The sequence below is a fragment of the Squalius cephalus genome (assembly GCF_949319135.1).
Source record: "Squalius cephalus genome assembly, chromosome: 2".
Lineage (NCBI taxonomy): Eukaryota > Metazoa > Chordata > Actinopteri > Cypriniformes > Leuciscidae > Squalius > Squalius cephalus.
In genome coordinates, this window is record NC_137123.1 from 5,038,124 (window position 1) to 5,055,636 (window position 17,513).

Here is a 17,513-nt window from a genome sequence, read left to right on the forward strand (position 1 = left end):
AAAACATAATGAAAAGTTAGTATATCCCAAAAAATTAAATTAAATAAAAGTTGCTATAAAGGTGGCAGCGATTCATTACCGAACTCTTAACTGACGAAGTCGCGTTAGCTAACTAGCTAAGTTAGCAGGCAGTGCTTGAAAATTGGTTGAAACAACTAACATAAAATATAAATAATTACGCTGTGCATGTACAAATGAAGACCAGTATAAGCATCGCAAAGGGCCTCTGATACAATATAGACAGTTGACAATTCAAAAGAGGTAGATATTTCAACAACTTCACTCTGGAACAACTCGACGCGCAGCAATGTAAGTGAATGGTGTCCAACGCCAAAATGACAGTGTTTGGAACTTTTCCGCTCTTCAAATCCCAGAAGTGGGCGGTTAAAAGCGCCGCCATTATTTACAACGGAGGTCTATGGGAGTGTCGCAACTCTTTCTCTCTATGGCTCTGGTTGTGACTATTGAGGTCAGGCACACCTGGATTAATCAGTTTGTCCAATGGCAGACAGGAAACAAAGGAGCTGGCTGAAGTTCAGGAAGTAGTGCAGCTCTGCATAAAGCCAATGATAGGCCTACCTTTGTTGACATTGACATGCTGTGAACATTCATTATAGCCTAAATGAAAAAAACAAAAGGGTATATGAAGAGCATTTATTTAAAGGCTTATTTGCATATTTTCTGTTCATTTAACATTGCTTGTCTTTACATTTACATTTTATTTTCATGCACACATTCTTTTCATTTCATATTGCTTTTCTTTTACAGTTTTTCTTTTCATTTCACATAACTTTTCTTTACTCTTTTAGTGAGTTATTGTACAAATTTTGGATACTTGACAGGTATGGTACACAGAGGGAGAAATCAGTGTGTGTGCGTGCGTGTGCATGTGCGTGCGCGCGTACTCTATGTCCGACTGCATTCTCCTGTCTTTCCTGGTTTTCTTCTACACTCCATGGTACAGCTTTAAGCACTCAATGTGCAGTGGTACTTTGCATTTCTCACATGCATAGGTAGTGCGCTTCTCACAATGGCGACATCTCTGGAACTGGTGCATCATGTTAATTGGCCAGTGGGAAGCTTTGTCGTATCTTGCCTGATCTTCAACGGTATCACTCAGTAGTGATCTCCTTTCTTGGCTCAGTGGTTTCGTTCCAAACCTTTGCAGAGATTATCCGTGAGAAGGTGAGCAGGTCGATGGTCCCTCCAATAACATCTCTGTAAAAGAGATGGCCATTTACAAGAGCACTGTTGATAGACCATGCAAAGATGGGCCACCACCACTTCTTTGACCTGATTGAGATCGTGAGGTCGTGAAGGTCTACACCACCCATGTGCTCATTGTATTGGCTGATGCATTTTGGTTGTTGGACGTTGTCATAGCCACGTCGATGCCTGTTCCATCTCTTGACAGAGGTCTCAGTGTATTTTTCATCCATGTTTGTTGCCACTGTGACAATGTTATTGTCTTTCCAACGGACCAGCAGCTTCTCTCCTTTGCACAGAACCTCAGAGGTTCCCCTGGGTAATTTCATGAAGGCATTCAGTGGTGTGAATGGGACATCAAACAGGCGGTTCTGCCTCATGGTTCCAGAGCTCCCATATCCTCTTTTTTGTCATCTCATCCATGAGTGAAAGAGTGGTAAAGAGGTTGTCATGGAAGAACTTGCAACCTTGAGGCACCTGAGCTTGCTCTGCCAAACCTATGATAACGCTGGGTCCCTGACCCAACCCTGCTCTGGGAGGAGAGTGTGCAATCCACTATATGGCTCCATGTGGTACATGTATCCACTGGATGAGGCGAGGCTCCATACCTTGTAACCAAAGCGAATTGGTTTGCCTTTGATGAATTGTTTACATCCATGTCGGCCGTAGTATGGGATCATGCTCTCATCCACTGACAGCCATTCCTGAAATGGCATGATTTTGTATGAGTGATTGAGCTCAGAGAAGATGGGTCTAACCTTAAAAAATGGGTCATCAGTGATCTTGGTGTTGTCAACCACATGAACTGAGGCCATTATATCATCAAAGAGGTTTCTCCGCATTGCACCTGAAATGCTCTCATTGTGCACATCATTGTCAACTGACTAGTACATGTGTCTTCTTGGGACAGAGCTGTATCCACTTGCAATTAGGATCCCATAGAAGGTGAGGAGCTCATCCATACTTAGATTCAGTTGATTTCCCTTGGTCTGAGTGGAGTAGAGGTTGGACATTTCAACTGTGATCTCTCTCAGGGTGGGTGGATACATCAGTAAGAAAACAGCCACTGGGTTGGGGCAGCTTTGTTTTACACATTCTGCAGCATTTGGTCTGTATACTGTGTATTCTGGAATAACAGCAGTAGAAGGCCTCTTGGATCGCTTAAATACTCTATCTTTATTTTTGACCACTTGCAGTTTTGCCCTTGGTTCTTCTGGCTGACTTGGCTGAACCCTTTGGCGCTTAGAGGCCCTTGGGAGGAGCTGGAACAGGGGAAGGGGGAAGGAGGTTGGGGAGGGGAAGGGGGTGTGGTGAAGGGGAGGCCATCATTCCAATCATGCTCTGTTTGCATAACTTCTGCATATGCATTCAACAGCCTTGCTGGCAAATGGCCTGTTTCCCCCTCATAGTCCATGTCAGACCAATCACTGTCACAATCACTGAGTACAGCATCTTTTTCATTTTGAGGGATGATTGCAATGCTGCATGCCTTGTCTGGGAACTCATCTTGATCCAACAAATCAAGAACTTGACTCAAAGTAAGTCTAAAAGAAAACACAGCAGAAAGTTTGGTAGTTTGGTAGCTAGTCTTCCTGGGGTCCGTGTGTGTGTGTGGTGTGCGTGTGTGTGCCTACCTGTAATTGCGTGTGTGTGTATGCGTGCTTGTGTGGAAAGTTAGGTAGAATTAGTTAGCTAGCTACTCTTTGTGTTGTGTGTGTGTGTGTGTGTGTGTGTGGAAAGTTGCAGTAGGTAGGAAGTTAGTTAGCAGCAGAATTAGCTAGCTAGCTAGTCTTCCTTGGGTCCGTGTGTGTGTGCGTGTGTGTGTGTGTGTGTGTGTGTGTGTGTGTGTGTCTGTGTGTAAAATTAGGTAGAAAGTTAGGTAGCAGCAGAAAGTAAGGTAGAACAGTTAGCCTATGTGTATTAGAATGTAGATACAATGGGTTATCCCACCGGTCACTATTGTTGCCGGTGACATGTTTGTGAGTTCTATGACCACATTAAACAAAGTTGAGTAATTGCAAATGCATATATCAATACTAGACACATTAAACATGATGTGTACCAAAAATCTATGTGCTATCTTTATGTTAACATACTTTACTAACCTTTTCTTTGGGAGCTTTCTTTCTGCCATCCTCTTCTCTTGGCGCAAACAGGAAGTAAACAGCTCTGGTCATGTGACAATTTACAGTAAACATGCGACACTGCACATATTTCATTGAGACCCATTTCATTAATTTCGGTCGATACGATATAATTCTGATATCGATATGAACAATATAAAAGCCTCAGGAAAAACTGCGAAGAACGCCCACAATGAATGTCCTGTACCTACAAACTTCTAAAAAAATGTATTTGCCAAGTCTCTGAAACCTCCTCCTATAAAACTATATAATATTTTAGAAATAAAAATGGTACAAATATATTGTTAATATTTTATTTGTATTTAGCCTTCATACAAACAAGAAATGTGAAATCACACCAAATAATAAGACAACTTATTAATATTAATATCTTTAACTTTAAACTATAGGCTAACATAGGTTGATTATATTATTCTTATAGATTGAAAAAAATGCTTCAGCCAGGGCTGCACGATACTGGGAAAATATGCGAAATGCGATATTGTTGTTGAGTATTGCGAAATCGATATTTCTTGCGATATAACATTTCCCCCAAGTTTTTTTATTTTTTTATTTTTTTTTTATCATTTATATATGTAATGATCATACTAAAATAAACAGGTAGGCTAGTAGATATTCATGCAACACTTTGATTAATGGTTGTCTGTGAGACTCTGTTATTGTTACTTGGCATTTCGTTAGCAGTTTTGGTAGATTTGGGCTTACACTTTTTGAAGTCTTCATATAGCTCCCTGAGGTTGCGTTCCAGAAGACTGTGGAGATTAGTTTCCTCTCGACGTGGCCCAAATTTTTCTGCACGACTTAGTGACACCGTCAGTTATGTTCACATATCGCGTTTTTTGCGCGTGCAAATTCGTTATTTCAAATGCAGGCGCGCGACAAGCGCGCTCAAAATGGAAGCACATTTTTCCAGGCCCGCCTATGCCGCGACGAGATGAGAACATCTCAACTTTTCAGAATTCCGCAAGGTCACGCAGGTCATGGTTGCATAGCAACAACAAACGCAAGCGCTTGTGGAAAGGAGATAGCGGCGCGGCCGCGCTTTCCATGTGTTTTTAGACGCTATATTTGAACGGCCCCTTACACAGTACCTGCATTTATGACACGTCTTCTCTATTGAAGCCAAAATATTGCCATATTTGAGACGTACAGTTCTTTTTAGGCACAGGTTCTTTGCTGTTGTCATCTTCCTCGCTTGTCTCTACTCCCACCATTAGTTTTTATTTTCCACTCTCTACTCTTACTTATTCAGTCGAGGCAGTTTCTGTTTATTTGGTAGTTACAGGACATATTTAGGCTACATCACATTTAGAAACAATGATAATTGCTACAAATATGCCACCACAAATATGACCTGATGAGCTTTAGCACTCTCTCGACTCCCAGTAGGCTACAGATATTTTCAGTCAGAGAAACAGAGGAAGCTCTCAAAAAAGTTGCTTTATTTTATGATAGTCCGGTATAAAGAGACGAGACGTATGCTACTGACAGATCAAATAAAAACATGCTTGTGATAGCCTGTATGATTTGTCTGATTTCTTCAAGCTTTTCATATTTACCATGTTTACTATGGTAATGGTTAGCGTGCTAAGTCTTTTGCATCGGGTATAAATATTTCTACCTTATACGGTGATCAGAATCCACATCAGATCACAAACAGAAGTTATTCAAACATGAAAGTGAGTTTTGAGGTAAATTATTTTAAGTCTTCAATGCTGATGTTAGCTGACAGAATCATCTGGCGCTGGCGTCTCCCGGCTCAGGTAAACTCCGCCTCTGTTCGTAACCACTCCTCTAGCCCGAGCTGGCCTGCTTTGCACCAAGGTATTCGATGGGCCAGAAAATCCTGGCCGTTGTGTGCCGTGCTGCTTATATTTATCACGCAATAAAAATATCCATAACGTAAACTTAGCCCATGCCTGTAATATATATTTAAATATCGGAAATGGGTTTAAAAATCATATCACTGTTATTGAAAAAAATTATATCACGATATATATTGATATTGAATTATTGTCCAGGCCTATTATATTTGTTATTTAACAGTTTATATGGTTATTTAATGCTGATCTAACCAGCAGAAAACACTTGTCGGGTTTAATCCCAGTTGCGCTGGAGGGGAAGATTGTAACACTGCGTTACAATGAGCCCCAATTAGAAATATGCTATTCTATTCCATTCCATTCTGTACTTTTATGAATTCTATTGAGAAACCATGAGAAAAAGGTGAATAAAGACTGAGTCAATGTTCAGAAATTATTCATTATTAATTTGTTTTGAACTATGCTGTATAGCTGTGTTTTGCGGTGTGTTTGTTGTCACAAAAATAATTTATTTTAAATTATTTAAAAAAGGCCATTATATGAAAAAGTTAAGAATTGTATTTTATTGACAAAATATTTGATTTTGTCTTGGATATATTTTTTTTTTTATTAGATCAGATAACATTACAATGTTACAATGTGCCCCCTCACATGTTAGGTGGGGCATGTTGTCACATTTCACTTCCCTTCTTTCGGGGTATATCAAGAAAAAAAAGTATACACTGTATTAATGAAACAAAACCACATAATTGCACTAGACTTGTGAAATCAATGCAGGGAAAAATAAATACTCTGAACCCTAAGCAGGTTTACACAAACTGAGAAAGTCAAAAAGCGTTAGGTTGTGGCCCGCTCTCTCCTATATGTGAATCTGGCATGGATTATTACTCGTTGTGCAGAAATGCTGGCCTACCGATCTGGTTTCTCACTTCTGCTGCTATCAGAGCTTTTCTAGAAACTACTGCTTTCCAGCAGTTAATATTTCCCTGTGCTCGATGTTGTAACCTTTCTAGTTATTTTGGATCGAACACACAGACACCAGATTTAACTTATATTCTTTATCTCCGCTTTGTGCGTAATGACGTTGATGACGACACATCAATACACAACATCCCCCCTCTACTTGAATATGAACTTACCCCAACTAAACAAGTTCTCATTCACATTTTCTTACAACTTAAAGGTGGTATCAGCGATTTCAGGCCCAAAAATAAATGATCACATTCATCTAATATTTCGCTAGCTGCACGCCCCATAAGCATGCTGTCAAAAAAACGCGTCTCTCTAGGTAGCCTAGGCTCTGAGATCTGCACACAAAAACAGCTGTTTTCAGTCTGTTTGGCCAAACAATCAAAACCCAAACAAATAGTGTTCCAACCAATCACCGACAGGGGCGGGTGTTGTGAGGTTTTCGCGTGCAGCCGTCATAGGCAGCCGTGCACGAGCGCAAAACCTCACAACACCCGCCCCTGTCGATGATTGGTTGGAACACTATTTATTTTGGTTTTGAGTGATGTTGATACCAACTGTTTTTGTGTGCAGATCTCAGAGCCTAGGCTACCTAGAGAGACGCGTTTTTTTGACAGCATGCTTATGGGGCGTGCAGCTAGCGAAATATTAGATGAATGTGATCATTTATGTTTGGGCCTGAAATCGCTGATACCACCTTTAAGACAGTTCAGAACATTCAAAGTACATGTAACACTGTACATCTTAATAGAACATCAGCAATGCTTTCTGAACAGGTGCATCACACCACAACATAACTCTTAATCTGATTTTTACTTGGTTTCCTTCTTACATAACCTAGCCTTTATCAGTCACTCAACAACATAGTCTCTAAACCTTTCAGGCAATCTGATTAGTCACTGTGGTCTGCAAGGTTTAGGAATCTGTTCCTCTCTCTGAAATGTTTCACAGTTCTCTTTGCATTCCTCCGAACTTTCCTTTTGCTCTTTATCATAACTCGGCTCTTGAGCACATATCATTTCACCATCCAATGTTGGTGTTTCCACTGACAGAAACTTCTTGACAAATGTCGTATTCCGTGCATACTTTGCTCCAGTGGGTGACTGAACAACAACACTGTTACCTTCTCTGCTTACAACCTTGTGAGGAGTGCTGTGAAATGTTGTTGTGAATTTGTCTGTTTTATCCTGTTTCACAAGCACTTGATCTCCAACCTCTATGTCTGATGTCTTAGCGCCTCGTCTGTGGTCTGTGTATATCTTGGCTTTTCCTTTCTGCTCTGCGCCTTTGTCTCGAGCTTCAAGGTCACTGTGTGGAGTTGTGATGTCTGGTAACTTTCCTCTGATCTTCCTCTGAAAGAGAAGTTCTGCTGGGCTTTTGCCTGTTGTGGCATGTTGTATGGACCTGTAGACAGTCACATATTTGCGTAGCTCTTCTTTCCAATCCTGGCCCTCAGCGTGGGTAATCCGTACTTGTTTCATCAGTGATGCATTTTGTCTTTCCACTTCTCCATTTGCTTGCGCCCACTTTGGAGTTGTTTTGATATGGTGTATTCCGTTCTGCTGACAAAAAGCCTGAAACAGACTGGACTTGAATTGTGGGCCACAATCTGACCTGATTGTTAACCCCCTGAGGTCGGCTCGTTTTTTTCCTTATCAGTGCAACAGAGACGAAAACTACTCTGTTGATTTTGATCTTACATACTTGTGTTTTACATCACTCGATCCTGTTAAGTGTTATGTATTATTTTTGTGTATACTCACAATAAAAACAAAGTGTTGTGCTTTTTGCCAAATAAAGAAAAATAAACATGATGCGAGTTCTGCTTTCTCTCTGTCAGTGTAGTCCATTCTGAAACGCGTCCGAAAATGAACTGTAACTCAGCGAATACTCAGTCAAACAGGCATACAGACACACAGGCATGAAGCTTGAATTCTCTTCTTTTAAATGAAGTAATTTAAAAAATATATTCTCAGTTTATGTAATGTGTATGAAAAGAGAGAGATGTCAGTTGTTCTCATGTCAGCTCATTAAGTTTTAATGTGACTCCGCCCACAAAGTCACGAACTTTAGTTTAGGGGTGGTGTGGCGCAGTGGATAAGACACATGCTTTTGGTGTGAGAGACCCGGGTTCGAATCCACTGTGCGACACCAATGTGTCCCTGAGCAAGACACTTAACCCCTAGTTGCTCCAGAGGCGTGCGACCTCTGACATATATAGCAATTGTAAGTCGCTTTGGATAAAAGCGTCAGCTAAATGAATAAATGTAAATGTAAATGTAGTTTTTACAAAGAAAGATTACACTGGAAATATTGTTACAATTTTAATTGTTGTTGTAATTGTATAACCTTTTTAATAAAATAGCAAAAAAAAAAAAAAAAAATATATATATATATATATATAGGATATACAAGGATAAATGTAAACAAAATCTTAAAAGGTCAATATAAGCCTTCTCTTTAAATAATTTTATTATGCTTTATTAGTGACACATTTGGGTAGAGAATATATTCCAAATCTGAAAATACAGTATGAGAACAATTAACTGCACAATTACTAGAAATGTTTACCTTGGATATTATACAATTTGCAAGCACAATTTGTGGAAAAAACAACAACAACTGTTAACCAATTATATTTATATATTGTCCTTGCATTCTTTCTTGTGGCTCAGTCACACACCTGAATGAAAGGCTCATTACGTATGCAGCCTCATTATGCGGGCCCCATTGTCTCCTCAGGTGTGAATCACGCCCACCAGCATATTGCCTTTCCAATCAAAAAGTGTCGTACAAAATTTAAATCAATGTATTGTTTTATGTGAATGATTAGGAAGGATGATTTTCACATAATTTTGAAGAAAAAACTCTAGGCTACAAAATGCATTATTCAGAAGTCTTATTGACACATATTTAGTATGTGTTTTGTGGCCTTATTTCAGACATTTTCATTTTTTGTTTTTTCAATAACCATGCATAAACATTATTTTCACAAAAATACAAACATGTACATACTGCTAAATAGAGTGTAATTACACCTTTGCCCACTGCATGAAAAGTGGGATTTTCGTCAGTAAGCGGCACTGTAGATTGTCGTGGAAGTTCAGGTTTACGACTGCACACGGCAATTTGCAGGCAACACCGAAATCTGACGTGAATTGTCGGAAATTGACGTGGACCTTGCTTGGCAGTTGTCCCCCCATGACCCCCCTTCCCCTTATTCTAGGGGAGGCTTTAACATGTAAATGAAAATGCTGTGAGCTATACAAATGCAAATCAGGGCAGGGGGAGTTTTACCCCAGGTAACATTTTTCTACACTGTAAAAAAAAATTACATCCCCAAGTCAAAAATTTCAAGTGACCGATAACATCTAAATTTTTCAATTAGTCTGACATATTATTTCTCATTTAGCCAATGTTAACAGACTATTGCAACAAGAATTTCACTTGGGCCAATTGAAAAATTTAGATGTTATCGGTCACTTGAAATCTTTGATTTGGGAGGGTTATAAATTTTTTACAGTGTAAAAGGTATTTACTTCATTCTAAGAAAATCTCTGGTATAAATAGATCAGGCTCAGTATAGCCTAATTATAGACTCTTAAATTTTAGCTTAAATTTATATATTTAATGAAAGTAGCTAGATTAGTTACTATGTGTCATTAGCAATGGCCAATGTTATGTAAAAAAGACACAAAACCATTTATTTCAACAATTAATTTCAATCAGGCTTTGCCACAAAGGTAAAATGTGCATTCCATGCAAACAGCATCACAATCTCCTAGAGCTCAACCACTGTGCATAATACAACTGTTCACGAACAGAAGATTGTATTTGACTCATGCTGCATACACATACACAATGACAAGAATTATGCCTACTGTACATATAGAGTTACAACTACGATTAGAGTTGTTTGCATAAAATGTACCGTGAACATTCACGTTTGCCCTGTGATAGGCTACAATTTATCTCTATAAATACTATTTTCTCAATTCTGTGCATATATTTGTACTTACTTAGATCAATTGACATGATGCTGATAATGACGACATTGTGTGTAAGTAACTTTTTTACTATTCTGGCCTAGTAGTAGTGTAAATATACCTCGTTTCTATTTTGCATTAAAAATGTTTGTGGCCCCTTTAAGAAATCCTTCTCTTCTCGCGATACTATTCACTTGTGCTGGACGCGTGCGCGCGACCAGAGAAGCCATTTTTCACTGTTCAGGAGAGCTCCATGTGGTGCGTGCATTGATCGGATTCTGTGCTTTACGTTCTGCTTTCTTGGCAAATATTACTCCAATATCTTTAATATGCACAAATAAGTTGTGAAGCGAAGTTAAAAGAACATTTGATGTGTACATTTTTTTTTATAGATTTATTTGGAGCGCATGTGTGACGAGTGAACATCGTGGTGATCGGTAAAGGATTGGGTATGTACGTTCCATGGTTTATGGGGTAAATTACTGATGGCATGTTTATTTGATAAATCTGTTAATGAGTTGAATCTATATTCTGTGATTATAACGTATAACTTTATGGTTTAATGCATATTTCTGGTTCTGCATGATTAAACGTGGGTTGTGGCTTTTAAGTGCTTTTATTACTCTTGTAACTTAGGCCTTCCTCAGCCACTGCCGTATTCCAGTTTGTGTTATCGTATTTAATTGTAACATATTTTGGTTTGGAGAAATCGATTTAAATCTGACCTGTTGCAGTGCATTACACTGTATTTCAGTTGATCCACACTGGTTAAACTTTTTGTGACATTTGATTATGTCATCTTAAAATTTACTGTAAACTGTTTCTACAATTTCTTGTTTTTTTTGTTTTTTGTTTTTTTTAACTAGTGAAATCTCATTTTTTCTTGTGAAATCTCTTCAAACAAGGCAAACTTTTTTCTTAATCAGACTTTTATCTGTTTAATTGTGCTTCCATTGACCGCTGTCATTTATTTTAAACAGCAGTCAGAATAAAACCCCAATTTCAAAAAGCATAGTTTGCTTCCGGTGTGTATTTCTTCAATTTCACCCGGTTGAATCTTTTCTCCTTTATTGTTTAATTTTACTGTGACTTATGTTGTTCTTATTAATATCACTCTCATTTAATTGTTTTCCAGGTGCCTTTAAGACATATTACGCGACAGTGCGCAGGAGCTTCAGGTACAAAGCGAGAAGAGAGTCGAGCGAGAAGAAAGAGGGTAAGATTTATTAGATTAGATTCGTTTTTGGTCAATGTGACTATTTTTCAGGTGCATTAACCCTCTAGGCGCCACGGTCGAGTTTACTCGACAAGATGCGGCACTGAATAAAACGGCCGATTTTGTCAAATAGGGTGTCAAATTACGTTCGACCTCCCCTCCACTAGTTGGCAGACATGTGTTGACACTAGTTGCAGACATCCTTTTTTGGGGACTTCATCCCCAACTCAAAAGTCATGCTTCTATACAAAATCTTCGAGCTAGAGCGCATTGAATCAGTGCGAACAAAAGCGGAGCTAGTGTGCGAGTGAGCCATTTTATTAGAGCAATATTGTCAACGTCAGCGAGTATTTACATTATTATTATTATTATTATTATGTAATGGCATCAATAAAGCTTACCCGCAATATAGTGTTGGGTCTTCTATTCGCGGACCCTGATTCTGAAGGGGAATAACGTTATCTGCCTTCAGAAAATGACGGTGATTCTGAAAGTGAAAGTATAGCCCTACACCAAGCACAAACGGTGAATCCTTTGCCCAATATAGATGGTCCTTTGCCCAATGTCAGTGGTGGGAACAATGTTTCCCGGGGTCGGAGTGTTCATCGCGAACTTAGCAGGCATGTTAGTGTTGTGGGGAACGAGGCGGGAGATTTTTACCGCGCTAGCCATGGTGACCGTGTGCCTCTCCGCAATCGCGGCGACAGTATTGTGGTGGAGGCTTTGTCTAATGCCACTGGGTATGTTAGACGAGGTCGAAGTATTCATAGGACAGTTAGGGGGCAACGTGGAGGCAGGGTGGGGAGTCACAATCAAGTCAAGTCATCTTCATTTATATAGCGCTTTTAACAATGTAGATTGTTTCAAAGCAGCTTTACAGAGATAAGCGTATAATTTAAGGTAACAGAGATTGTTTCGGCTTTATAGCAGAGTTAAGTTATTTCCATCTAAAGTTAGTTTTGATTTATTTGCTTCCGTCGCAATGATCATTTGTTATTAAATTAGGGGCCGCTAAGACGACACCATTCCCTCTACACAGACTTTAAATGCGAACCTGTGAGAAACACTGATGGCGTTCACATGCGCATTTAGAACGGGTTCTATAGTTATGTGCGTTTGAATATATGCAGGTTTGGAATTCCCTACAAGCCAAGCCTAAACAAAGTACTTGTCTTTCCCTATAAATTTTGATAAAGAATTTTATTTTATTTTGTTGCTTTGGGGTAGGAACGCGAAACGGATTTTCCCGACAACGCCTTATCTGTAGAGTGGTAGTGGGATCCTCCATAGGGAGAGACTAGTTGGCACTTCAGCACTGCGTTGACAGTAGACAGTACAATGACAGTAGTCCGAGCTGTGCACACTCGGCGCGCGCTCAAGGCAGATCTGGCCGCGCCCGCGCTGCTCGTAGGAGGAGCAGAGGCGGTGTGACACGGGGCAGAGGGGCTATTATGCATAGTCTATCGCAAGACCACACCATGAAACACTATAAGAAATGTCACCTGGATGGATAGGGAGTCATTATCTCTACAGCAAAAGCCCTGCAACACAATTTTTTTTTTTTTTTTTGTCTGCCATTTATTAGTAATGATTTACACTGTTGATTTACTATTTCCCTGACCATTTAGTAGTGTACAATGTGTTCTTTTTTGTGTGTTCATGTCCTTGTGATGTGTGCGTCTTTGTCAGCTAAAAAAAAAAAAAAAAAAAAAAAAAAAAAACCCACAAAAAAGAAAATACTAACATTGTCTCTCGTCTTGTCTCGTCATCTCACTCATGATCTGTGCCTTGCCATGGCGAGTGAGCTATTGAACTAAACAGGCCTTGTCTACTTGTGTTTGTGTGTCATATGAATAATATATATGTGCCCCATACATGGAATCAGAGTGCCTACAGTATGTAGTAAATGGAAAATCTCTACAGCAAAAGGCCAACCGCTACATGCATTCGGGTTGTTTCTACCATTTATTAGTAATGATTTACACAGTTTGTTTACTACTTACTATTTACCTGAGCATTCAGTATTGTGCAATATAGCATACAGAAGGTGAGGAACATTTTTTGGGGAAAGAAGTGCTGCATTTTATCATTTAAACATGTGACTTTTCATGAAAATTCTATAATCCAAGATGGCTGCCACCATATGACGTCATAATATGTTAATTAGATGGGAAAATGTAATCCCTACATAAACTTTGGGTCATCCTTAATATTTATCTAATTTACAGAAAGTCTCTATCTTTTATCACTTTTAAGATATAGCCTTTTGAAATTAAGATGTCAAAATTGAACATTTTAGGAAAAAACCTCTGGCGCCTAAAGGGTTAATAGATGTGTGTTGTCCATACGCAGTGCATTGCGCAGTACTGATTGTCTTTGTTTTTTACAGCTGCTAGAAGAGTGTGCTAGCTGAGGATGAGTTGGGCCTTCGGAAGTGCGCTACCATAGACCTGATGTCTGATGAGGAAGACGGCATCGTCGGCGGGGTGTCTGGATGGATTGTGCGACCTCCGTCCTTTCGCAGCCAGGAGCTCACCGAGCTCTGTGTCACGCTGCAGTCGAGATTAGAGGCGACTCCAAAGTACAGGACAACGCACCACAGACGTCTGCAAAATGGACCGAATTCAGACAGAATGCCGCTATTACCTGCAGCTCTGAAGCAGAAAATATAGTATAGTATATATATTTATATATACTATATATAGTATATATACTAGTATATATATATATATAATTATAATTATTATAATTTTGGGGTGGGGTTTAAATTTATAATGACCCAGGGTCACCAATAGTAACAGATCTGCCAACCAATCACGAGTGATTTTTCTTGTTTAAATGTAGTGGTTTAAACCAATACTGAGTGAGGAAATTCAAGCCATTCTCTGGCAAGGCGCGGGCGCTGCTATTCATATGCTAATTAGAGCCATTAGCACCTCCGCGAGCTCTACACATACGCCATGGTTCGTTTCCGTCAATATGTGGCACAGACGAACGCGACGTTCACAGGCTGTAAATTGTCGTTAACTGCCGAAAATTATGGAGATTTCCGGCCGTTTACTTTTGACTAATGGATGTTGTCGCTTCGATTTCTGGCTTCAAAATTATGTGAAAATAGTCTTGCTTTATCGTTCACATAAAACAATACATTGATTTAAATTGTGTAAAACAGGTTTTGCTTGGAAAGCCAATATGCGAGTGGGGCGTGAACGAGGAGTGGTTTACACCTGAGAATACAATGTCCCACCCACTCTGCATAATGAGCCATTCATTCAGGTGTGACACTGACTGAGCCACAATGCAAGGACAAAAGATATATTTAGAAGACTTATATTGACCATTTAAGATTTTGCTTACATCTATCTTGTAAATATGTTTTGCTATTTTATTAAAAAGGTTACAATTATAACAATTACAATTTCAACAATATTTCAAGTATACTCTTTCTTTGTAAAAAAAAATGATTATAGGCCTACATTTTATCATATGTATTCATTAGTTTGAATATAGCCAACATTGGAACAGCTAACATCTTAGTTGATGACTTTATTTTTGACAAAAATAGTATTTTATATGTATATATATATATATATATATATATATATATATATATATATGTATATATATATATATATATATATATATATATAACATATGAGCAGAAATTGCTAAACAAAAGCTTATTTGATGGCAGTATATTCTACAGTAAAAACTGTACCCAAATCTAGTCAACAAAATGTTGTCTTTCATATTTCGCCTGAGTGTAACTTTGTTTTTATGAAATATTAGGGCATATAAATGTTAATTTGCAGTTTAATACGTTGCTTATACAAATAGCCTACATTTTATTTCAACATATTTCAGTCGATTTTTACTCCTCTCAGTATAGCAATACAGTTTGCTAAAACATCATCATTCATTCACACACAGAAACATGATTTAAATTTAAACTGTCTTTTTGCGAGCTGTGGTAAACAGCGCGCATCTCTGCCGTTCATTCATTCACAAACAGAAACGCGATTCACTTGAGAAGGAAAAAAAACTTACTACAGTATTCCTCAGCTCAGTCGGATCCTTGCTCCTCGAAATACCCGCACTTCTGAGGTACATTTTCCATTATTATTATTCCTCACAGTTCTGCGAGACGGTGTAAACAAGTAATGATCTGAATAAACTTGTGTTTTCATCAATTGATGTATGAAACTTTGTAATATCAAAGTCAACAGAGCAAAATGAATCTCTTTTGAACTGATAAAAAAAAAAAGCGAGCTGATATCGCCGGCGATACTGCCGACCCCAGGGGGTTAAAGGAAGTCCGTGCCGACTGAAAATGTCTTCCAAACGGTCGATCACTTTTTCCGCCGTTGTTGACTTGAGGATTGCATATTCATAGTACCTGCTGTAATAGTCGACAACGACCAGAATCGAATGTCCATCCAGTAAAGGACCAAGTAAATCTGTGGCTAAGTTTTGCCATGGCCCTTCAGGCATCACTGTGGGCGACAGTGGTTCAGCAACATCTGGTTTTGCTACCAACTGACAACCGTGACATGTCCTCACAAGTCTTTCTGCAGCCCTTTCCATTCCGGGCCACCAAACCTTTGTTTTCAGGTGTTGTTTTGTTCCTACCACACCAAGATGACCCTCATGTGCCAACTGTAATGCTCTTCTTTGCAGCGACTGTGGCAAAACCATTTTTGTTCCCCTGAGTATTATTTGGCCAATGACACATAGCTCACCTGCCATATGTCTGTATGCAGGACAGTCATCAAAACAACCTGTTTGAATAGCAGTTCTCAGTCTCTGTAATTCCACATCCTTTGCTGAGATCTGCTCGACTTCCTTGGTGGTGAGGGCGCTGGGTGTCGCACAAACTGCTATAAACCGCACATATTCCTCTGCTTTATGTTTGTGCATCTCACCTTTGGCTGATGGGCCCAGCAGACGTGACAGAGGATCTGCAATGTTGTGTGTTCCAGGTATATGAATCACCCGGAAGTCATAAGGCTGTAATCTCAAGACCAACCTTTCAATTCGTGCGCATGGTTTTGAGCGAGGGCTATAAATTGCTTCCAATGCTTTGTGGTCTGTGACGAGATCAAACTTCCGACCATAAATATAAGGGTGTAATCGTTCACATGCCCACACCAGAGCAAGTGCTTCGCGCTCAGTTTGTGAATACCTTTGTTCGCACTCTGTCAAGCTCCTGCTCACATAGCAGACAGGAACCATTCCTTCACGTTGTTCCTGAACCAGTACTGCTCCAACGCCTATTGGTCCAGCATCAGCAATGACTTTTGTTGTTGCGTCCTTGTTGAAGTAAGCCGGTGTTGTTGCCTCGGCCAACTTATCTTTGAGAGTTTTGAAAGCTTTCTTCTGATCAGTTCCGAAATGAAATTTGGTGTCTGTCTTTGTCAGTCTGTGCAGAGGTTCTGAGATGCTTGCAAACTGAGGTATGAAACGGCTACTATAGCCAGCTAAACCGAGGAAACTTCTCACCTCTGAAACGTTTTCAGGCTCTCTTGCCTCCACAACTGCTCTCACCCTCTCTGCCGTCGGGCCTATGCCTTTCACTGACAGCATCATGCCCATAAACACCAATTTGTCCATGTTAAACTGGCACTTCTCTACATTCAGAGTCAAGCCGCAGCTTTCCAGTCTCTTTAGTACTGCATGCATTCTTTTCTCATGAGACTCTTTATTAGGTGCATGGATGATGTCACCTGATATGTTCTCTACTCCTTCGATGCCAGCCAGAACAGTGGCTATTTCATGCTGGTATTGCTCACTTGCTGACAACTCCAAACACCAGTCTTTTGAACCTGTATATACCATTATAAACGGCAAACGTGGTGATGTCTCTTGATTTTGGGGTCAGTTCCAGCTGATGGTACCCCCATTTCAGGTCTAGTTTGCTGAAAACGACTGACCCATTCATTCCTTGCAACAGTTCATCCACTGTTGGGATCGGGAACCGCCCACGAATGATTGCAGTGTTTGCTTGTCTCATGTCCAAACACATCCTTATTTCCCCATTCGCTTTGGGTACAATGACAACTGGGTTTACCCACGGGGTTGCTCCATTGACTTTCTCGATAATGTCTATGTGGAGCAGCTCATTTATCTTTTCCTCAACAGCCTCTCTGAGGTGGAACGGAACGCGCCTAAA